We start from the raw sequence: 24,577 nt of genomic DNA on the forward strand, positions 1-24,577 counted from the left end.
GAAGAAAGAAAAAGGGAGTGGGGAGAAAGGAAGAAGAGAAGAACTAGAATACCAGTAAAAATACATTTTATTCTACCTCCATACTAAATACACTTTAATCACAATAACTCACATTGCACTTCAGATTCCTAGAGTTCATGAGTATCATATTTTGAGGATAGTTATTGAACTATAGATGTTCAGAAGTCTTGACTGATACAAAAGAGAAAATTATAATCAAGCCAGATTTTACTCTAGTAAACTTGGTTTATTTTTTGAAAGCACTGGCTGACATTGTAAAACATATCCCATTGATAATGACGCTAGATGACCAGAGGTAATATTTAAGTATTTCTCTTGAAAAAGATTCATAAGTGCAAACAGAGTTTTTCCTCAAGATATAAAAACCCACTAACTTGAAAAAAGAAAGAATTTTTTGAAAGAGTTTTTGGACAGTCCAAATTATAAATTCCTTGCTATTTATAAATAATGTTACATGAATCTTTTTAAGTTAGTGTTATCATTTTCTTCTATTATATTGACCTATTCTGTATCTAAAATGCACAACCAACTAAAAATAATTATTGGATACTCACAGGAGAACAACTAGAACTCCACATTTAGCTGTTATTGTTAAAGGGGATACCTTTAAAGTATTGCTGTGATATCTTTTCTCTGTAACACGACTTGCTTTGTTTTGTTTTGTTTTGTTTTAATTTTTTTTCAACGTTTATTTATTTTTTATTTTTTTGGGGGGGGGGACAGAGAAAGACAGAGCATGAATGGGGGAGGGGCAGAGAGAGAGGGAGACACAGAATCAGAAACAGGCTCCAGGCTCTGAGCCATCAGCCCAGAGCCCGACGCGGGGCTCGAACTCACGGACCGCAAGATTGTGACCTGGCTGAAGTCGGACGCTTAACCGACTGCGCCACCCAGGCGCCCCACGACTTGCTTTGTTTTAACTTCAAGGATATTTTTTAATATTTAACATAAATGTCCCTACTGGAATATATAGATTTTTAGAATAAAATTAATGGAAAATAATATGTTTACATAATATGAATCCTATGTGAATTTTTATCCATGTTTATACTACAAATTTAGCAATAACTGTAATAAAATAGAAATTTAAATCAAACAGAATCTGCTGTAGTTTTATGTGCCAATACAGAATCATTATTTCATTGAAAGAAAAAAATCCTTCATAAATGACTTAAATAACAAAAAAAGGTAGAAAATAAAACATGATAGATAATGTAGCTGGATTCTCACACAGAGACACGGGACACCAAGGCTTTTTGTCCAGGAAGCAAATTTATTTGTGCTTCCACAGGCTTAGTGGGCTAAGACCCCAAAAATGCTGAGCCCTGAGCATGGCAGAATATAGTCTTTTATGCAATTTCTACTTCTTTGTCTCCTATATATAGTGACACATATAGTCTGATTGGACACAGTCCAAGTCCAAGTTGAGTCAAAGTTATGCATATGCATATAGGAGTTGATTGGATCACATTGCACATTGCCTTCCTTTCTTCTGAGAAGGCCTCCACTGCATTCCTTACCACAATACCAATTTTCCAAAGAAATTATGCTTAGTGTGCTTTTATTTTTTGAGGAAAAATCATGGTACTGAACACTCTAATACAGTTTATGCCCTAAAGTACAATTAGCAAACAAAGAATTGGCCATTATACATTTCTTTAATCTGACTTGACTTCTTTTAGTCCCTTGGAGGAATGAGAATTCCAAATACTAATTACACACTAAAAATAGAACATGCTGTTCATATAAAAGACATTTCTGAAAACATAAAAGAGCAGCTAAAAAAAATCACATTTTAGTAGCTGTGTGTCTTTTTCATTTTGTTTTGGTTGAGAAGTTAATAGCAGAAATATCTGCCTTTCTTCTAGGAACTGCTCCTTCACCCTACTCATGAGTTTGCACAAGAGTGGTATGGAATCTTAGTTCTCTTTCTCTCTTCCCATTATTGATCCATTAAAAGGGGTATGGCTCATAAGAGCTCTTTTCTGTTGTTTTACTTCCTTTTTAATTTCAGAAGCTGGAAATACACATACATACCAATGAGTACCTCCTATTCTACTGGGAGTTGCAAAAATTGAAACATGGGGGCTGTTGACAACTACATTCTCTGGCAGATAGAGAAATATACTCTACCTGCCTCAGGAAAATGTATGCAACACACAGACAGGAAAAGGCATAGATGGAAGCTGGAGGAAAAAAGGGTGCATAAGGAAAATAAGGGGGTCAGGGGAATCAGTAGAAATTAACTTTGTAATGGAAATCAGTTGAATCTTGGCTCTCCAATGATTATACCTTTCCTGGTATGAAATAAGGCACTTTTAGCACCCATCCCATAATTTCCTTATTCTGCGTAGGACAGAAGTGAATTTGTGGTATTTTTAACCAAGAGTCCCAATTACTATGGTTATTGTCTTCATAGTTTTTTAGATTGTCTTCATAATCATTACTTACCACCTTGTATTATGTATGGTTTTAAATAAGATTACAAGACAATTAACATATGAATGTTTCCCCTCTTCTCTTTTTTTTCTCATTCTTTGTCACTCAATAGTTCAGTTATCTGTGATGGAAATTAGAATTATTTAGTGACAGAAGGAAGGTAATGGACTTGACTAGAGATGTCAGCTAAACCTATCAATAAGCTAAGACAAAGAATAGAGCTGAGGAGTGCAAAGTCCTATTGATAGGGAGCATGGGGCAAGCTGAGGGCAAAATACAAGCTAACAGCACCACCCTACCCACCACAGGTGGAATATGTGTGATATTCCCCAGACACTTCTGGCTACTCAAGAACAAAAGAGAAGGATTTAAGTGCTTGCCATGGTAATGTGGGAACCAAGGTAAATGAAAAATTAAATTCCCTTACTGCCTACAGCCCACTGACAATTCCTTGAAACCAGCAGAGTGACCTCACTCTAAGAGCTCAGCTGCCTTAATGATAACACTTTGCTAGGGGCAAAGGAGAATCTTAGCTTAACGTTATCCCAATCTGGAGGATCCTGTAGGTCTTCTTTCTTCATCTCAACTGCCCCAAGATATATGCTGGCAATCATACTCCAAGCTTATGCCCACCGCCCCGCACCCTCATATACATCTGAAAGGTCTCATGACTGAGGTTTTATTAAACGGCAATAAATGGCATTTTTATAGAAACAGCTAGCCCCTCAAGGTCCTGGAAACCTTGCTTCCAAAATTCCTTAGAGGCTTACTATATCCCTGACCCTCTCCCAACCTGAGGGTATATAATGAGTTACCCAGCACCACCCCGGTGCAGATCTTCCTGCCCATGGGTTCTGTCCCTGTGCTTTAATAAAAATCACCTTTTGCAACAAAGATGTCTTCAAGAATTCTTTCTTGGTGGTCAGCTCTTGACCACCCCACCATCACACCAAAACTATCACTATTGCTGGAGTTTGGGAGAAAACTTAGGTTTTGGTAAGCAAGAGAACTGTAAACAGCCAAAAAATGAGAAAAATTCAGGAGTAAAACAGAGATTAGTGAAGTTATGCTGAAGATCATGAAATTATTTCCATTTTTAAATTAGTTACAAATCTTATAACTTACTCACAGAGATCTGTAAACTAAAGTTTATGATTATAGCCACTCACGCCAGCAATACACACACGCGTGCACACACACACACACACACATCCAAGAGTGGAATATGACTTAGGTGTTGCTCACAGATTGCTATTTCACTTCACCTTTTTAAAAATTTCCTCAAGTTGTTTGTTTTTAGTTTTCCATTCTTGAAGACAGCATACCGAAAATCATATCCATTTTCCTCAATATTTCCTTTCCCCATTTCAAGTGCAGAAAAATTCCTTGCTGGTAAATATAACAGACTGGGTTTATTTTTGTTTTAACCTCATGTTGGGACTTTATATAAGATTCTAGACAAGTCATGTGGAACTTCAGTTGTCACTGTCACAGAGGAAGTATTTTAAATCTCCACTTTCATTTTACAATAATATTGCAGGTAATTGTACATGACTTATGCTTATACTGTCTTATATTTCTATATGCCTTTATGGTGTTTTAAGTACTTCCACCTATTTTGTCCAATTGGATCGTAATAGCATCTTGCGAGGCACAGTGATACAGTTCATTGTTATCACCATTTTAGAAAAATAAGAACCTAAAAATTCAGGAAGTCTGAAAAGTTACCCAAGGTCTATGGCTGGCAAATGGAAAGCTAATAACAGAATTCAGTTTTTCCTCACTCTAAATTCAGGATTTTTTTCAGTGTTATTCGATGTTCATACTACATTGACCTTGTTCTAGTGTTTCCATCATACTAGAGACATCTGTGCAAAAGAAGTTTTGCTTCAGTGTTTTTATCCTTGGTTTAAGGTTAAAAAAAAAAAAAAAAAACCTCTCTGCTGGTCTCAGCTGGACTCACAACCAAGTCCAGCACCAATACTTTATGCTCAATAAAGAAATATTTCTTACAAAAATGTTTCTTATAGAAAAATAAATGTTTTTCTACAAAAGCTAAATTATACATAATCTGTTTTACAAAAATACACTAGCCTCTGAATATCTCATGATGAGTAATCCCTCAAATCAATTTCCATCCCTCGTCACTTGCGAATACACCATGGCCTGTTCCCTCAGTCAGCTGTGTTGCTCTATGCTGAAGTGACTCTTCTACAGGAAATCACAGATTTTATTAAACAATTATAAGTGAACGTTTATTTTTGGCTAAGCTTACAAAGAATATAGGGAAGCATTTATGATCATGATAAACATACACTCAAAGTATATGAAAGCCAGAAAGAACGGTCTTGCTGTATCAGAGAAGACCCTGGAAAGGGGCTAAGAAGTGATGGATAAACAAGAAGTTGCTGAAGACATGAGAGGAGAGGCTTCCTGGAAGAAGGGACACCAGGTATAAGGTCCAGAAACAAGGGAATTGATGGCATATTCATGGGACTACAAGTAGATCCAAAGTGAAATGAGGGGCACCTGGGCGGCTCATTGGTTAAGCATCCAATTCTTGATCTTGGCTCAAGCTATAATTTCATGGTTTGAGCCCTGCACCAGGCTTGACGCTGATAGTGTGGAGCCTGTTTAAGAATCCCTCTCTCTCCCCCTCTCTCTCCACCTCTTCTGCTCCCTCTCTTTTTCAAAATACATTAATTAATTTGAAAAAACTATTAAAAATAAGGTGAAATAAGCAAGTGAGAGTAGCAGGAATGATGTTTAAAAGTGAGGAGGGGGAGAGTTAGATAAGGTCTTGTATGACATGTGAAGGAATTTAGACCACATCTCAACTGTTACTGAAGGGTTTTAAAGAGAAAATTGATATGATCAGATTTGCATTTAGAATATATTAGTACAATGGCAATGTTTGGGATGTTTTAGAAAGGAGTAATCTATAGGACAAAAACCAGCTAGGAAACTTTTAAGTGCTTCCAACAGAAGGTAATGGTGTCAGGTTTGGGTGATGACAAGGTGCAGGTACAGTATGGAAGTGGTGGCTGAGGGAAGTGGAGATAAAGGAGAAAGTAATTTCAAAAGGCAAGGAAATGTCACACTAAGCAGTGGTATGTGTATTTTATATGGATATTTTAATAAATTTGATGTGGGACAATATTTACATCAAATCCCCAAACCCTCAGTTAATGATAAGGAGTGGCCTGCACGAAAGCAAAGGAGAACGACAGAGAGAAGACCAATATTCCCTTCCTTCATGTGCCATCAAATTTTCATTAAGGTATAAATTTTTACTTCTGCTTTGAGAACATACATTTTATGATGATTTGTTAGAAGATAAAAAATTGAAATGAGATTCAAGTATAAAATATTGTAAGTGGTTTAATTTATCACTAATCAAGCACCAAAGATGGGGCACCTGGGTGGCTCAGTGAGTTGAGTGTCTGACTCATGGTTTCAGCTCAGGTCCTGATCTCACAGATTCTGAGTTCGAGTCCTGTGATGGGCTCTGTGCTAACAGCACAGAGCCTGATTGGGATTCCTTCTCTCTCTTTCTCTCTCTGTTCATCCCTTGTTCATGTTCACTCTCAAAATAAATAAATAACCTTTTTTTTTCAAAATTACCAAAGAGAACTTAGTTATTTTTGGAAGATATGACAGTGAGTTCAGACCAAGGGACAATTCTACTTAAAGGAGATAGCATGCTTAATAGAGTAACCTACTCCCTCGAATATTGAGATAACTAGAGAATTTTTTGTAGTTGTTCAATGTTCCAAATCTCAGACATCCTTTTAAACTATTGTTAATATATCCTTTCACTTATGTGACCAATGATTTGATTTGAATAAAATTTGAGAAATGCTATAGTTAAAAGTATAAACAGGAATATAAAGAATGCAGGGCTTTCAACAATAACAGAAAGAAACAGATGACAAATGGTTTTGAAGTATGTGATAATCTGTAATTATCTAATTGACAACCTAGAAGATCATGCTTATTCGTATGGTAGGTATTAGTGCTATTTGCCATTATTTTCAGCTCTTTAACTTCTTGGCACAAAGTAGTATTGTGCTTTCTGGTCCTCTTGAGGTTGTATGAGATTATATGAGTAGTTGCGATTAATGACTTAGGAAAAACAATGGTATGTATCTACCATTATGGATAGACACTGTTGATTGCCATCAGAAATGTTTTTTCTCTCTAGTCTGACCAACAAAACCATTAGCAATGGTGGATGTTCTAAGGATCTGTGATGAACTGACCAGCTGACCAGTTATAGACATATAGTATAAGCAAGAAATAAATTTTGCTGCATTAAGCCACTGAAATATGGGAGTTGTTTGTTACTCCTGCTTACTTAACCCAGTGTTTCTTAACAGATACCCTAATTAATACATAGATTTATGTCAAAAAGGTACTGCTGAAATGATATATCTAAGTAAAAGTCCTGAGACTGGTGCAAAAAATATTGTTAATTGAACCATTTTCACTTACTCTGATCAGTCCTGGGAATGTCTTGATCAAAAATAGGCTGACATGGTGGATGTGGAAGAGGGTGTCTTTTGGTTCCTATTAGAATATCTTGCAGCCTATCATCATGAATAAATTAAACAATGCAAAATTAGATGAGATTCTTACAACCTAAACAATGTTGTGTAAAAATTACTAAAGGATTGGGGCGTCTGGGTGGCTCAGTTGGTTAAGTGACTGACTCTTGGTTTTGGCTCAGGTCATGATCTCAGTTTGTGAGTTCAAGCCCCATGTTGGGCTCCACAGCTGGCAGCAAGGAGCCTGCTTGGGATTCGCTCTCTTTCCCTTTCTCTCTGCTTCTCCCCTGCTTGCAGTGTCTCTATCTCTGTCAAAATAATTAAACTTTAAAAAAATATTAAAGGATTAAATTTTAATTAATAGATTACTTTGAAGTCAAATGGAAATATCCTATTAAAAAAAACAAATATTCTATTAATTCTTTTGGTTTTTTTGGCGGGGGGAGAGGTGAAATTTACACAACAAAATTAGCCATATACAGTCTATCATTCAGTGGCCCTTAGTACATTCATGATTTTGTGGTGCCATCACCTCTATCAAGTTTTAAAATTATTTCATTGTCCCCAACAAAAACCCCATACCCATTAGGCAGTCATTCTCCAGCCCTTCCTTTCTCCAGCCCCTGGCAACCATCAATCCTTTTTTCTTTCTATGTTTATACCTATTCTGGATATTTCATAAAGATGAAATCATATAATATGTTACCTTTCAAGTCTGGCTTCTTTCACTTATCATTATGTTTTCAAGGCTAATTTACTTTCAAGGCTCATCTCTCTTTCAAGGCTTACCATTTAGCATTATATTTTCAAGGCCCATCAAAAAGGAGTCAAAGGATTCATTCCTTTTTGTGACTGAGTAATATTCCATTTTATGGATATACTACATTTTGTGTATTCATCCATTGATAGATACATTTGAATTGTTTTCATATTTTGGCTTCCTATCAATCTTACCCTGAAAATAATTCTCATCACATATTTTCCCAGGGACTATATAACTATAGCATGTAAAATATGTCAATATGAGAAATTAAGAGAAAGCAGTATTAAGCTGTGTATTGAAACCAAAACCTGACTGAGCTGAATTATCAGACTTATCTGAAGAAAAAAAGACAAAAACCCTTATTTATGGTATTAGCACAACAATGGTTGGTTGTTTAAACCATATAATTTACACACATACACACACACACACAACTTTGAAAAGGAGGTCAATAATTGGGTCAGTCTTCTAGAAGGTATTACTAGGAAATGAGGATGATACCATGCCTGAAGCATGAGAGAATAATCTTTGCTCACCTGAAAGGGCTACCTGGGCCAAGTGCCTACCAACAATGACCAGATTTCACTTAGAATTGGAGGAGAGCTCTAGGTGGTGCTTTCTCCTAAAGCTCTCTACTGACTACTTATCTACCCAGCTGCCCTGTGTTGAGCACATCCATCATCTCTTCTGGCCCTCAGTTGATAAGCTACTGATCCTTCTGTATCTGGAAGTTATTGCAGGGATTGTATCAGGCAGAGTCACCATCATGTGACTTCTTTACTAGTAATAGACATTATTAATGAGGGGCTCTGGAGTGGAAGAACATGGGAGGGCTGTTTGTGCCTACACGTGAGAAAAATCACAGAAATTCTCAGAAATACATGGACTAGAAAGATATTGACACAGTAAGAGAAGGAAATGAGATCCTGAAGTATGTAACATAAGTCAAAGAAGCATAACTTTGTACTGTTAATATGAACTCATCTATAACTACAGACTGTAGACACCTGGGGGTTTTAAGTTATAAGGTTATACTACTATTTTGTGAATGTATATAAATAATATTGTGATAAACAAAAAAATCAAATTTATTTATTTTATTTTTGAGGGAGAGAGAGAGAGGGAGGGAGAGAGAGAGAGCAAGCATAAGCAAGCTCTATGTTCAGCACAGAGTCCTACATGGGGCTTGATCCCATGACCCTGGGATCATGACCTAAGCCGAAATCAAGAGTTGGATGCTCAACCGAGTCACCCAGGTGCACCAAAACTCTATTTAAAAACATTATTGTATTCATAATAAGATATTTTCTACTCTCAGATACTAAGCATAAGAGTTCATGAAGATTATCAAATTTTGTCCCATAAACAAAGTATCCTTCACACTTAAAAATACTGAGCACTAGTCATGCTCCACTCTCAGCCACATGAGCCAAATTTCTCTGAACTTCCTGAATATTCACAGGTGAAGCAGAGTTTCATTCCTGTTCTGGCCAACAATCTAAACGTTTTGAGGAGATTACAGAGCTCTAGTAGTTAGGTGCTTTACCAGAATTACCTAAATTTTCAGATGTATGCTTCTTTCCATATAGATGCAACCCCTGCTTTCTATAGATTGCCCAAGCCTAACTCCTAAGAAAGCAAATTTCTTAAATTCCACATATTAGTGAAATCATATGATATTTACCTTTCTCTGAATAACTTAGTTTGCTTAGCATAACACATTCTAGCTCTATCCACACCATTGCAAATGGCAAGATTTCATTTTTTTGATAGCTGAGTAATATTCCACTGTGAATGTATATGTGTGTGTATACACACACACACACACACACCCCACATCTTTATTATTCATAAGTCAGTGGACACTTGGGCTGTTTTCATAATTTGGCTATTGTTGATAATGCTGCTATAAACATTGGGGTGCATATACCCCTTCAAATCTGTATTTTTGTATCCTTTGGGTAAATACCTAATAGTGCAATTGCTGGATCATAGGGTAGTTCCATTTTTAGTTTTTTGAGGAACCTCCATACTGTTCTCCAGAGTGGATGCACCAGTTTGTCTTCTCATCAACAGTGGAACAGAGTCCCCCTATCTCTGCATCCTTGCTAACACCTGTTGTTTTTTGTGTTGTTAATTTTGTGCTGTCAGGTTCTGACAGGTGTGAGGTGGTATCTCATTGTAGTTTTGATTTGTATTTCTCTGATGATGAGTGATGTTGACTATCTTTTCATGTGTCTGTTAGCCATCTGGATGTCCTTGGAAAAGTGTCTATTCATGTCTTCTGTCCATTTCTTAACTGGGTTGTTTATCTTTTGGGTATTGAGTTTGATAAGATCTTTATAGATTTTGGATACTAACCCTTTATCAGATATGTCATTTGCAAATATCTTCTCCCATTCTGGAGGCTGCCTTTTAGCTTTGTTGAATGTTTCCTTCACTGTGTAGAAGTTTTTATCTTGATGATGTCCCAATAGTTCATGCTTGCTTTCATTTCTCTTGCCTTCAGTGATGTGTCTAATAAGAAGTTGCTATGACTGAGGTCAAAGGGGCTTCCTACGTTCTCCTTTAGGATTTTGATGGCTTCCTACCTCACATTTAGGTCCTTCATCCATTTTGAATTTATTTTTCTCATATGTGGAATTTAAGAAACAAAGCAGATGAACACATGGGAAGGTTAGGGAAAAGAGAAGAAAGGGAAACAAACCACAAGAGACTCTTATTGATAGAAAACAGAGGGTTAATGGAGGAAGGTTACAGGGGGGAGATGGGCTAGATGGGTGAAAGGTATTAAGAAGGGCACTTGTGATGAGCATGGATGTTGTATGTTAGTGATGATTCACTGAATTGTACTTTTGAAGCCAATATTGCACTGCATATTAACTAAAATTTAAATTAAAAATTAAAATAAACAATAATAAAACAAAACAAAATAAGTCACAGAGATGCAAATTACAGCATAAAGGAATATAGTCAATAATATAGTAAGTATGGTGACATTGTATGGTGACAGATGACCACTATACTTATCATGGTAAGCCTTCAGTAAATGTATAGAATTGTTGATCAATATCTTGTCCCCCTGAAGCTAATATAATATTGCATGTTAATTATACTTCAAAAATTATTTTAAAAATTGAAAAATAAAAAAGATATAAGTAAATGTAAAATAAAAAAACAAAAGCAACTTTCCACTTACATTACTGAAAACCAGGAACAGTGAATGTTTTTTTTTTCCCCAGGAGGCAAACTTCAAACATCCCCAGATGTCTTTTCAAATTTGCCCAAAAGTTTCTTGGAGAACCCTCCTAAAAAAGAATACCGTGTCATTGTAGAAGCTGGAGGCACACTCAAATTCTATCCAAATTTGTCATTCAGTGTCAAAGAGGAATATTACCATCCTACATAAATTTTAGGAGAATTTTTGGTTATAGGTTTGCATTCAAGATGCAGATATATACCTCACAGTTTGTAAAAGATGCAAACTTCCCTGAGGAAGTACCTTCAGTTCTTTTAAAGCAGCATTTGAAGGAGAAAGTGGACACAGTCCTGCATCTTCCTGCCAGCTAAGCAGAAATACAGAATGCTATCCACTCAGACTCCGTTATGGAAGGGAAAACTGTTTGGCATTTCTCATACAGAAATATATACTTCCACAAACCATTTCCAGCTACTGCTTTCCTCCATTATTGAGTAATAAAAGATAGTCACTATTGAAATCTAAAGCTTAAATGAGTCTGAGGTAAGAAAACAGCACACATTTAAGACATCATTTGTATAGGAGAAATTCTTCAAGAGAAACCCATAAAACTCAAAGATATTAAATAGATTTATTGCCTCTGGCTTTAAACCAAAGGGAGAATATCAGTTACACACTGTGCCCAGATGCTTTATAAAGGGCATCTGCGTTGCTTGGATATCATCACTCAATCAACTAAAAATTCATGATCAGATTCCCTCTGTAGTTAATTCTTCTCTAGGTCCTCCTCACTGAAAGGGAGATAGTATAGGGAAGAGGGCCACTGCTGTGTAAAACAGAGCAATTTTAGAAAGCTGTCCCCTGCATCACCCTGACAAGATCCTAATAGTTACACAGTGTTAGGAAGAGCAGCATGTCACAAATTCATCACGAATTCCAGCTTTCCCAGAATAACTTAAAGTAGTAGTAATAGTGACATCACTGAACTTGAACTTAAAAAAGCCTGAGTTTTCTTTTATAAAACGCCCTATTTTCTAACATTCTTCTGATTATTTACATATGCGGTAAACAGATCTATCACCCAGTACTTCTATAAATGCTTAAATGAAGGGGAGGGCAAAAGTGCCAGGAGGGGCTCCTCTTTTCATGAGATACTTCAAAAACTTTGCACTTTCTTAGAGAGGCTTGTCTTTCTCTCTGCCAATTCTATTCTTCAAATGATATGAAATTTACATTTCAGTAAGGTAAACTCCAACGATTAAAAAAGGAAAACTGTCCGATTTTTGGAAGGAATTGCTCTTTTTAATTCTAGATATCAGCCAGAGTAACACTGCATCTCACAGAGAACATGTTCCACACTCCACCTGTAGCCTGTGAGAAAACGCAATGAGACCAACAAGTACCTGTAAATTCCCAGGAGGCTAACAGTTTTCTTGGTCACTTTCAGCCATGGACTTGTATTTTTAATGAATCGCTCTCCCCATCCAACCTCACTTGAGGTCTTACAGCTGTTTCTCTTTGTCTCTAATTAGACACTAAAAACCGGAATGTTTTGAGAAGCTGTTTTACTGTTAAGTGGGGGGTCCCACTTAACTCTTTGCACAGTGCCAGGTAGACCCTTGGGAATGGTTTTTCTAGGGAGAAGAATGTGGTAGATCTTTTAAAGACGAAAGACTGCTGGCTGTCTTTGTTCCATATCAGGAAAATCTCGGTCTCTGTGCACTGCTGATGGGCTGGTGAAAATCTGTATTGTAGTTATATGAGCACGGGGCTGACTGGAGATAGTTTCCTGTGTAGTTTGGGGTCCATAACACAATTATGGTTTCCAGGTACCTCTGCATTGTATGTGAAGTGCCTCAGTGAAGATTTTGTCACTGAGATACATCATCTGCACTGGGAACAGCAAGTTAGGGGTACAGGGGAGGGTTACTAGCATCCTTAAACAAACCAATCACGTGGCAATAACAAAAACAACAAAATCATACCTACAGTTTGTTGGGAGAGTTTACAGAAAAGGAATTAAAATGTGAGTCAGTTATATTAAAAAAGAATGAAAGTAACTTCCATGGAGTTAATAAATACCATCTCCTTTTAAAGGAGGGAATCATAACTTTTCTTAGATGATTTGGGAATTCTTATTTGAACCGTCTATGCCCTTAGAGAGGTAAAATACAGGATATAATGCTATTTTATCTGGAACCTTAGAGGAAAGAACATTGTCTAAAGCAGCAGCTGGTGACATGATGAAGAAGCTAAATAAACTTCAAAATTCATGTCCATTCAGGGGTGCCTGGGTGGCTTAGTCGGTTAAGCATCCGACTTCAGCTCAGGTCATGATCTCACAGTTCGTGGCTTCGAGCCCTGTTTCAGGCCCTGTATTGACAGCTCAGAGCCTGAAGCCTGCTTCGGATTCTGTGTCTCCCTCTCTGCTCCTTCCCTGCTCCTGCTCTCTGTCTCCAAAATAAGCATTAAAAAAATCCATATCCATTCAATCATGGGCCTTCTAATATTGCAATAATTTTGAAGTATTTCTCTCATAAAATGTTAGCAATTCCACCTCCAAATGATGCTTTACATTTCTTTTAATCAAATAGGTAAAAATATAAATGTATACATTTGCACAGAAAGGCAAATTATTCCTTTATTATATAATTCACTATCTTACAAAGATTTAGCATGCACATACAAAAATATGTGCACACACACACACACACACACACACACACACAGTGGACTTTCCTAGTGCATTTATTGATCTCCATTTATTTTACTCTCTACAAACATAGCAACTGCATGAACTTAAGAATTCCTTTCTAATTCTAAGGAAGAAAGGCCTTCTGTAGTCTATGATATGATTGTTATTGTTTTGCATACACCATTAAAATACAAAAAGAGTAATTTTACACATGTGAGCTGTAATTTAACTGTTTATAAGCCTGTCTTATATATTCCATGTGTTCTGAGTATATTCACAGGGAAACCTACTTAAGCCAGGGATGTTCATCACTGGACAAAATGCTCTGAAATCCTAACTTAGTTTGAAAGTAAATCATGTAAAGAATGTAACACATCTGACTAGTTGAAAACCTTCGGCAACAATTCCTGTAAGAAGTTTAGTTATAACATAGTATTTTTCATTTCGATAATAATGCCAATTATTTACATCCTCATTGCGTTATTCAAGCTTGCAAACTGACATAAAATAGGAGTGTCCTGGAAAGGCAGGTATGTCTGTATTGCCAAAATTTAAGCCAGGAAAATGCATTTTATACCTATTATCAATCTGTATTTTTTCCAGGAAGCTTAATATCAAATTCTTTTTTCCATACTATATTCTATATTTAGTATAAGTGCTACCAAAGCAAGGACACCATACTATATCCTGAAAAACTAGTTTGTTTACTCTTATGTGGATTTTTAGCTTATACATCTTACTTCTTTTCTAACACAGTTTTGTAAAAAGTTGACAAGTCCTAATGGGATTCAAAGACATAATCAAAATAGTTCATTATAAATGTATTCTGAAACTTTGGAAAATTTAATAGCCTCACCTCCCCCTAACTGGAATCCACTATGTAGCACTGGTTGCTTTTATACTTGTTTGATGACCAGATCCAGGATGGTATAATGGAAGACAGGAAACCATAGATTTGATTCAGCTACACTACTCTTTTATTCAATAATATTTATATATCAGGTATCACGATGTCCTGTATTTAATATACACACTCTCTTTGGAGAACAGTCTCATGGGCATGACTTTCTATGTGCAGAATTATATTCTGAGATTTAATAAAAAATAATATGTATATGCACTCCAAAGAACTCTAAGATAACATTTATGTAAGTGGACTATCCTAAGGAGTAGCCAAAACAATGATCTTATTTCATTTATAACATTACAAAAATAAAAACTGAAGGAAGTTTCATCCACTTGTATGAAAAAATTTTTCTGAAATACATGTATTTTATATTGGTTTTTCTTGTAAGTTAGTCAGTGAGCACCTAATATTTGTTGCATTAGGAGTGAACAGAATGAGATCCTAGCCATTCATCTATACTGAATTCATGGAGTCATTTTCAGGGTAATATATTCCCATTGAAATGAACAGGTCTATTAATTTCATTGAGCTTTTTATGGGTATTAGGTTTGGAAAATAATCCAAGCTGCTTGACCTGCAAATGCATACATAGTATGTAATGCCTCTAAGTTTATCAGCAAGGAAGTTTATCCAAAATTTGATTTTCTCTTCTTTAATCCCCTAATTATCTCATTTTTACATTTAAGGTGTTATATTGCAACAAAAATTTCAGTTTTTTGGTTATGGATTCTAGATAGTATTCATTGCCTCTCTTCATGTGCATTTTTTGTCCTAAATTTATAATAGAGTTACTTTTCTTTATTAGGATAATCAGCAAATTAAAAGCATAGTTAATAAAATAATCTAATACCGTTTAGAACATAGTTTCCCTTTGAAATAAATATTATTAGCTGTATAATACCCCTTTAATACCACTAACACTATGCTAAATGCCATTTAATCTTTTTTCAGAAATTCATAAAATACTTCAGGATTTATAATACCTCAAGGTCATTATTATCAATATTTTATTATGGATGCATGAAAAATGCCAATTACAACTTTATTAACTGGAATAATGGTAGGCAGAAGGCCATGAATACGCTAAAATCCAAATTAAACTGATCACAATGTTGTACAAAGTGATTTTAATGTAAGTTTATTAAACTAGTATTCAGTACTCAGGATGTATGTACTCAATGTATTTATAATTTTAATTTAACAGATTTCTACATGTAATTGTGGCCTTCTGATGCTATTATTAAAGTGATTATCCACTATGGCAATGTGTCATGATTTTTTGGGGAAAGCACTCAAGAATAGTGAGATTCTGCCTTAAAAAAGTCACCACACTCCCCATGAGATCCCCAAAAAGGCAGTGATTATTTTACATTGACTGAATTTGAACCCCATTTACAGTTTCCTGGAAAATTTGGTGTGAACCCAAAGCTTGACCTAGAACTGTCCCAAACATGAGACCAGCTCTTGCTTTGGCCCTATCTAGTCCCTCAGCCTCTCTAAATGAGAACACATGTGAGAGAAAGCAAAGACAGAACGTGAATGTGACGCCCAGCTTGAATGAATACAAGGAAAGAAGCTGAAGAGAGAGGAAGTTAAATGGCCAGGGCTTGGCCAAAGTACCATTCTAGTTTCCCAAATAAAGACATTTGACATAGAGCATCAATCAGTCCTGCCCCAGAGTCACCATCAACCAATTAATATCACAGAATCAGGCTCAGCCAGATTAGTTTTCTCTCCCTAAGAAGAGACACAAAGAGGAAAGGAGGAACTAAAGGGGTAGAGGGATTTTTTTTCCTCACATGAATACAAAAATAAAATCAAAACTGTATGTGGAATATAAATATAATATTTTAAATATATTGACCAATAACAACTAAAATGTTACCATGTGTTAAAATGCCAGTTGCTGTCTGCTGAATATAGAAATCTAGAGTGACTTCTTCCTTTTTTCTTTCAGTATTAAGGATCATTCTTTGTCTCGTAACTTCCATTTACTGATGAGAAATTGTCATCATTCTTGTATCCCTTTTTCTTTTCCTCCTGTAGAAGATGTGTCCTTTCTCTGGTTGCTTTTAAGATTCTCTTCATCTTTTGTTTTCAGCAATATGACTATGTGTTGCCTAGGTTTGCTTCCTTCACATTATTCTACTTGAGTTTACTGAGTTTCTTAAATCTGTGAGTATATTCTTTACCAAACTTAAAACACGTGAAAGCATTAGGTCTTAATTTTTTTTTCCTTTTTTTTTTTAAGTTTATTTGTTTATTTTTGAAAGGAGAGAGGCAGAGAGACAAGGAGAGAGAGAATCCCAAGTAGGCTCTGCACTATCAGCATGGAGCTCAATGCAGGACTTGAACTCACGAACCGTGAGATCATGAGGCTCAACCAACTAGCCGCCAAGGCGCCCCTTAACATATTTTCTGTTCCACTTTTTTCTCCATAACTTCTGAGACCTCAATTACATCTACTTAGCTCTTGATACTTTCCCACAGGTCCCTGATGCTTGATATTTTAAATTTGTCTTATTTTGGTTAATTTCTATTAAACTGTCTTCAACTCACTAATTTTTATGCAATTAAAGTTATTCAATAACTACTTGATTTCAAATACTATATTTTGTATTGTATAATTTCTCTTAGCATTTCCATCTCTCTCCTGAAAAGTTCCATCTTGGGACCTGTGATTTTTTTATCAGACAATTCTTTGACATATTTATAATAGTTGTTTTAAAGTTCTTGGCAGTTAATTTTAATATCTGGATCACCTTGAATCTCTTCATAGTGACTAATTTTTCTCCTGATTGAGAGTCAGATTGTTCCCTTTTGTTGCATTCATTTATTTTTATACTATTTTGGACACTATGTTTAAAAGAACAGTGGGAAATTAAGAATACATATTTTTTCTCTCCCCCCAGAGAGCACAAGCCTTTCCTATATCTGGTAGTTAAGGGGCTGATTTTCAGATTTCTCCAAGAGTCAAACTGAACTGAGATAGGCTGCTGCTTTAATTAAAATTTGCCTCTGCTTAGCCTAACGCTCAATCTCCTATGCTGCCAATGCCAAGGACACAAATATTGCTGCTTATCAAATACTGGTCAATATTTGAGCAGAGTAATTGTTGGGTTACAGTGTCCAATAGTTTTACTTTTTTTTGAATTTTAATTCCAGCATAATTAACATAGTGTTATATTAGTTTCATGTGTACAATTTCCAATAGTTTTGATCCTCCTTGGAATTAAACTCTGGAATGGCTCTAAACTCCAAACACTATAAGACTGCTCAGGGTTATTTGAATTATATGTTTTCCAATCTCTCCTCCAGTGTTGTTTTCTTGGCAAATTCTGAGATCTGGGTGAGGGAAGATTGCTCACTGTCAGACTGAGTAATTTATTTTTGCATTTGGGGATTTTCCAGATTCCAATTGATCCTTTCCATCATACTTCCCTTCTTGAAAAGGACTACAATGCCTTTTCAGGTCTATTTCTCTTCCTATCCATACCCTGATTAGGTAATAGCCCTCAGGTATGAAAGTTCTCACAGGTCACCTATAAATACTTGTTTATCTCTAGAATGTAGTTCAATACACCCTCTTTAAACTCAGGACTTTAATATCTTCAAAGAGAAATATGACTTTATTTTGAAAAGTATGATTTATTATCCATTTCCTTTGGTTATTGTTACCAACAAAAGTTTTTCACATTCTTTCTACATCGTCACTGGACGTGAAACTCCCCTCATTTCTCTTTGAAATTAGTAATACCAAAATAGGACAAAATATTTCTCAGTGGTAAATAGTAGAAAATTGTGGCACTATAATTTCCCAAATCTTAAGGAGCTCTTTTAAGATTTTAAACAAGTGAGTGGTATGTCATTTTGATGTTTCAGATATGTTTTTACCTCTTCATGTTCAAGAAATCATTCTTTGAAAAACATGTAGAATAAACCCCAGCATAAATGCCAGATTTCTCTGGCATTTAAAGGGAAAAAGGCTGAAAATAAAAATATGAAAGGAGACAATTATGACTGGAGATAGCAGAAACACACATGAATTTTAACAATACCTCTTTCCTAAGGCACCCTAAGAAATGCATCCAGATGCTTCTATGAGAGCTCTTCCTGCAAGCAGCAATGCTCTGCACAGACTGCTTAACAACCCTCAGAAAATTACTGACTACTACAACAAATATGAAAAATAAAATCTGACATGTATGCACAGTTTTCTACTATTTGATTTTATCACAAAATTAGTGTGCTAGTATGATATTAAGCCAGACAAATGAGAAATTCCAGAATAAAAAACAAAAATAATTGGTCTCATTAGTTGAGTTTAGATTCAAAATACACAAAATAGTAGCTTAAATAAATTAAAAGTTGCAATATAAGAACCAGTTAAATTGCAGTACAGTACCATCAAGGAGCAGGCTTATATTTTTCTGTGGCATGATCCTAGTGAAGGACCTCATGATTCAAGATGACTACTCTAGCTGCCGCCATCATATCAAGACCAGAAGACAAAGGCAAGGCAGATAGGTACAAAAAAGGCCCCTCTCAGTTAGGTTAGCTCCTTTTAATAAACATTTTATCTTATGCAAGTATTGGCCAGATTTTATTTACACTGTCACTCCAATGAAAAGGAGAGCAATAAATATAAACTTTTCATTCTAGAAGACAATGTTTCCACCTCAAAAACACAGTTCTTTTGCTGAGAAAGACATTAGGATGACTATTACAATAGGCAGCAGTTCTTTCTCAGACTCCTTCATCAAGGGGCCTGGGGAAAGATTGGAACAGTAATAAATGAGAGCAAAATATACATATTATAAATATCTACATCTTTTGCCATAATAGCAATGCAGATAATGTTAATCTATTACTTACTGTATTAATCATTCTTAAGCTATTAAGGCCTGTATCAATCAGGATATCCTAACAGGAGACAGAAAACATAGTAATTTGAACACAAAAAAAATTAATAGAAAGAACTATTGACTGTAATAGGGGATTTCAATAACAAAGTATTGGCTATTAAAAGTAAAGAGAACTCTTGGGGTGCCTAGGTGATTCCGTTGGTCAAGAAGCCAAATCTTGGTTTTGGCTCAGGTCATGATCTCACAGTTCATGAGGTCGAGCCCCACATCAGGCTCTGCACTAGGTGTGGAGCATGCCTAAGATTCTCTTTCTCCCTCTCTCATTGCCCCTCTCCTAAATAAAAACAGAAAGAAAGAAAGAAAGAAAGAAAGAAAGAAAGAAAGAAAGAAAGAAAGAAAGAAAGAAAGAAAGAAAGAAAGAAAGAAAGCTAGCTCTAAAAAATACAGATGCTATAAATATAGGAAGCAATTATCACCTGTAGGGCTGAGATAGAGCCCCAAAGGAAGAGAGAACCCACCTCCTTCTACACATAAAAGGCTGTGGTTTGCTGGATGGTGTAAGAGTCACTGTGGTTTTCGGCCAGTGAACTTGATGGAAATTGTCCCCTGGAGTTCCAAGGGAAAGCCACGCAAAAGGAGATGCCACAGCTCAGAATGCACTATAAAACTGCCCAGGATGGGGGCACTGTTCATGGCGAAGTGCCTGTCTTTGGCAGTGCACTGTGAGGCCACCAGAGAGCACATATAGAAAGGTTTTCATTACTGGGCACACCAGCAGGTTGTGGCAGCTGAGAGTTAGAGAAGCTGTTCACTACAGGAACCAGAAGCGGGAGAAGCCAGAGATTCAGGAGGCTTGAGTGCAGCACTCGGAACCCAGAAAGAAAATTCCTCTCTTCACTACTGCATCATCTAGTGACAAAGTTTGAAGCTGTTCCAGCTGCTCTGTTTTTACAGAGAAGCTGATGAAAGAGGATTTGGAGATGGCAGACAACAAATTGATAGTACAAGGCCTAAATAATTTCAGAGGAAGTATATAGTGAGACCTTCTGAATTTCACCATCTTTGACTTATTTCTGAATTTTAGCATGTGTCACTATAAGCTGACAAGAGGGATCCCACACATACCTGCATCGGAAAGAAAAGAACCAGAGAAAGAGCCAGACACACACAAAACACATTTTCTTCTAATGCTTACTCATGAACTTGAAAAGGATGGTTATTCCATGGAAGACATAAAAATAACAGAAGGCCAACACATATGAACTTTTCATGTACGAGGCCACATTAATCTACAAAGTTAGTTCAATTAATGTCCTAGAATCTGGCCAGTGAAATTACCAGTTTCTTTTTTGAGACAGTGTGATAAAGTAGAAGAAATATTTCCCAATAGAACCAGCTTCTTCCAAAAATGTCTCCAGGGCAGTTTCCTTCTTCCTTTCCTAGTTAGGTTTATCTCTGAATTAAGAAACAAAATGACAGTGACACTAAATTTCATATTCTTCTTTTATCTGGGTTCAAACTATTTAGATAGGGTCATATGTAATTTCTACTCCCCCAAATGTAAAAGTGTAGATTTCCATCTGTAAGGAAAACAAAATGAAATATTTTCCCCACATAAAATATTCCGTACTTAAAAAAAAAAAAAGAAAAAATGTGTAATCAGATAAAATGGCTTTCAATATAGAATCACAGAAATAAAGAAGAAAAATATATTTGAAAGTAAAATGTTATTTTTTTCTCATTAAGTACTATTAATGGTGGGAAAATGCAATACACAATAAAAAATTTAATAATTTTGACTTCTATTTCTTAATAACCACGTTTAATATTTTAAAGTTTTGCAATACATGCTATGTGTATGTTCATAAATATAGAGATTTCAGAGAAATCCATATTTGCGTGCAATTTTGTACTTACTTTAAATTTTTTTGAACATTTTATTTTTATTATTGAGATACAGAGAGACACAGAGCATGAGCAAGGGAGGGGTAGAGACAGGGGAGACACAGAATCTGAAGCAGGCTCCAGGCTCCGAACTGTCAGCACAGAGCCCGACGCGGGGCTAAATTCACAAACTGAGATCATGACCTGAGCCGAAGTCGGTCACCTAACCAACTGAGCCACCCAGGCGTCCCAGTTTTGTACTTATTTTAACCTACTGATCATGGATAATTTCCAATATAATTATGGCTTAAGAATATTTATAATGCATGTTCTCTATCAAAGAGAACATCACATTAAAGTTTATAATATTAATATCAAGATACTACTTCTTGATCTTTTAGCAAGTGGCAAGTGGGCAAGTGTACTACCAGAGAAACAGGAAAGCATTTATTTTTAAAGAAAAAAATCACAAAGTGAAAATGTTTTCAGGATTAATATTTCAATTTAGAATAAGGAACATTGATGCACCAAAATAACATGCATTTATATGAGTGCTTTCCAAAGAGTGATAGCCAGTGCTGGGTGTCCTATGGGACAAGCAATCACAGGCACCTGAGGCCAGCATGTAATTCAATGCAATCTCAGCACTCTTAGAAAACAGAAATGTCTCCACAGTTCATGGTTCCACCTGTGTTCCCACTGAAGCAGTGGAGGAAGGCATTTGAGAGCATGGATCTAGAATGTACAGCCGTAGGTCCTGGTCTGCATCCCACCCACCCCCCACCCCTCCATTAGTGCCTTGTAGTGATATCTCTTATCTTCTCTTTGGTTCTGTATCCTCCACTGTAAAAAATATAGGCATACCTCAGGGATAGGGTAAGTTTGGTTCCAGACTATCACAATAAAGCAAATGTCACTATAAAATGAGTCAAATAAATGTTTTGGTTTCTCAGTCTCACACTCTATTATAGTTTGTTAAGTGTGCAATAGCATTATGTCTAAAGAAAACAATGTATATACCTTAATTAAAAATAATTTATTGCTAAAAAAGTGCTAACCATCATCTGAGCTTTTTTGGTGAGCTGTAATCTTTTGGCTGGTGGAGGGTCTTGCCTCATTGTTGATGGCTGCTGAATGATCCAGGTGGTGGTTGCCGAAGGTTGGGGTGGCTGTAACAGTTTCTTAAAATAAGACAACAGTGAAATTTTGCAACATCAGTTGACTCTTCCTTTCACGAACCATTTGCCTGTGGCATGTGATGCTGTTTGATAGCCTTTTCCCATAGTGGAACTTCTTTCAAAATTAGAATCCCTGCTTTACAACTAGTTGCCACGGCTTTATCAACTAAGTAGATGTAATATTCTCAATCCTTTTTCATTTCAACAATCTTCACAGCATCTTCATTAGGAGTAGGTTCCATCTCACTTTCTTTGCTCATCCATAAGAAGCAATTCCTCGTTGTTAAAATTTCATCATGAGATTGCGGCAGTGCAGTTCCATCTTCAGTCACCACTTCCAATTCTAGTTCCCTTGCCTTTTCCACCACATCTGCAGTTACTTCCTGAACTGAAGTCTTCTTCCAAATTCTGTTCATGTAAATATTTTAACCTGTTTCCATGAATCATGAATATTCTTAATGGCATCTAGAATGGTGACTCTTGCTAGAAGGTTTTCAATTCATTTGTCCACATCTATCAAAGGAATCACTACCTATGGTGGCTACAGCCTTATAAAATGGATTTTTTAAATAATAAGATCTGAAAGTCAAAATTATTCCTTGATCCATGGGCTGCAGAATGGATGTTGTGTTAGCAGGCATGAAAACAACATTGATCTTACTGTAAATCTCCATCAGAGCTCTTGGGTGACCAAGTACGTTGTCAACAAGCACTAATATTTTGAAAGGAAATTTTTTTCCTGAGCAATAAGTCTCAACAGTTGGCTTGAAATATTCAGTGAACCATGTTGTAAACAAATGTGCTGCCATGCAGGCTTTTTTTATTCTGTTTTATAGAACACAAGCAAAGTAGAGTTAACATGATTCTTTTTTTTTTTAATTTTTTTTAACGTTTATTTATTATTGAGAGACAGAGACACATAGAGCATGAGCAGGAAAGGGGCCAAGAGATGGAGAGACACAGAATCTGAAGCAGGGTCCAGGCTCTGAGCTGTCAGCACAGAGCCCGACACAAGGCTCGAACCCACAAACCGTGAGATCATGAACTGAGCCCAAGTTGGACGTTTAACCCGACTGAGCCACCCAGGCACCCCAAGTTAACATGATTGTTAAGGGCCCTAGAGTTTTTAGAATGATGAATGTGGATTGGCTTCAACTTAAAGTCACCAGGTACATGAAGCCCCTAAGTAAAGTCAGCCTGTCCTTTCAAGCTTTGAAGCCAGGCATTCACTGATTTCTCTCTAGCTATGCAGGTTCTAGATGGCATCTTCTTCCAATAAAAAACCGTTTGTCTACACTGAAAATCTGTTGTTTAGTGTAGCCATCTTCATTCATTACGTAGCTAGATGTTTTGGATAACTTGTTATAACTTCTATATCAGACTTGCTGCTTCACCTTGCACTTTTATGCTATGAAGACAGCTTCTTCCCTTAAACTACATAAACCAATTTCTGCTAGCTTCAAACTTTTCTTTTACATCCTCCTTACCTTTCCCAGCCTTCATAGAATTGAAGAGAGGGAGGGCCTTGCTCTGGATTAGACTTTGGCCTAAGGGAATGTTGTGGCTGGTTTGATCTACCATCCAGACCACTAAAACGTTCTCCATATCAGCAATAAGGGGATTTCATTTTCTTATCATTTATGTATTCATCGCAGTAGCACTTTTAATTTCTTTCAAGAACTTTTCCTTTATATTTACAACCTGACTAACAAGCGAGAGGCTTTTGGCCTGTCTCAACTTTCAGCATGTTTTCCTCACTTAGCTTAATCATTTCTAGCTTTTGATTTAAAATGAGAGGTGTGCAACTCTTCCTTTCATTTGAACATTCAGATGCCACTGCAGGGTTATTAACTGACCTAATTTCAATATTGCTGTGTCTCAGGGAATAGAGAGGTGAGAGGAGAAAAGAGAGATGTGGGGGAGGAGCCAGTAGGTAGAACTGTCAGAACACATGTATTTTTTAAGTAGTTTTAAAATTTGTTTTCTTTATCTTTATTTGAAAGAGAGAGAGGGAGGGACAAGGGCAAAGGAAGAGAGAGAAAATCTTAAATGGGCTCCACCCTCAGCCTCAGCGAGGAG

The 24,577-nt window shown here is 36.3% G+C and overlaps 1 long non-coding RNA gene across 1 annotated transcript in view; it reads right to left on the reverse strand.

Annotated features, from left to right (window-relative positions):
- The window catches only part of LOC111560505, a 1,125,299-nt gene that overhangs the window by 488,114 nt on the left and 612,608 nt on the right, over window positions 1-24,577 (reverse strand). The window contains exons 7-8 of the long non-coding RNA XR_006598120.1: window positions 10,970-11,078; window positions 6,955-7,049 (exon numbers count right to left, since the gene is read on the reverse strand). This is a non-coding gene — a long non-coding RNA (uncharacterized LOC111560505). The remainder of the gene's footprint in view (window positions 1-6,954; window positions 7,050-10,969; window positions 11,079-24,577) is intronic.

Source organism: Felis catus, chromosome B2 (genome assembly GCF_018350175.1).
Source record: "Felis catus isolate Fca126 chromosome B2, F.catus_Fca126_mat1.0, whole genome shotgun sequence".
NCBI lineage: Eukaryota > Metazoa > Chordata > Mammalia > Carnivora > Felidae > Felis > Felis catus.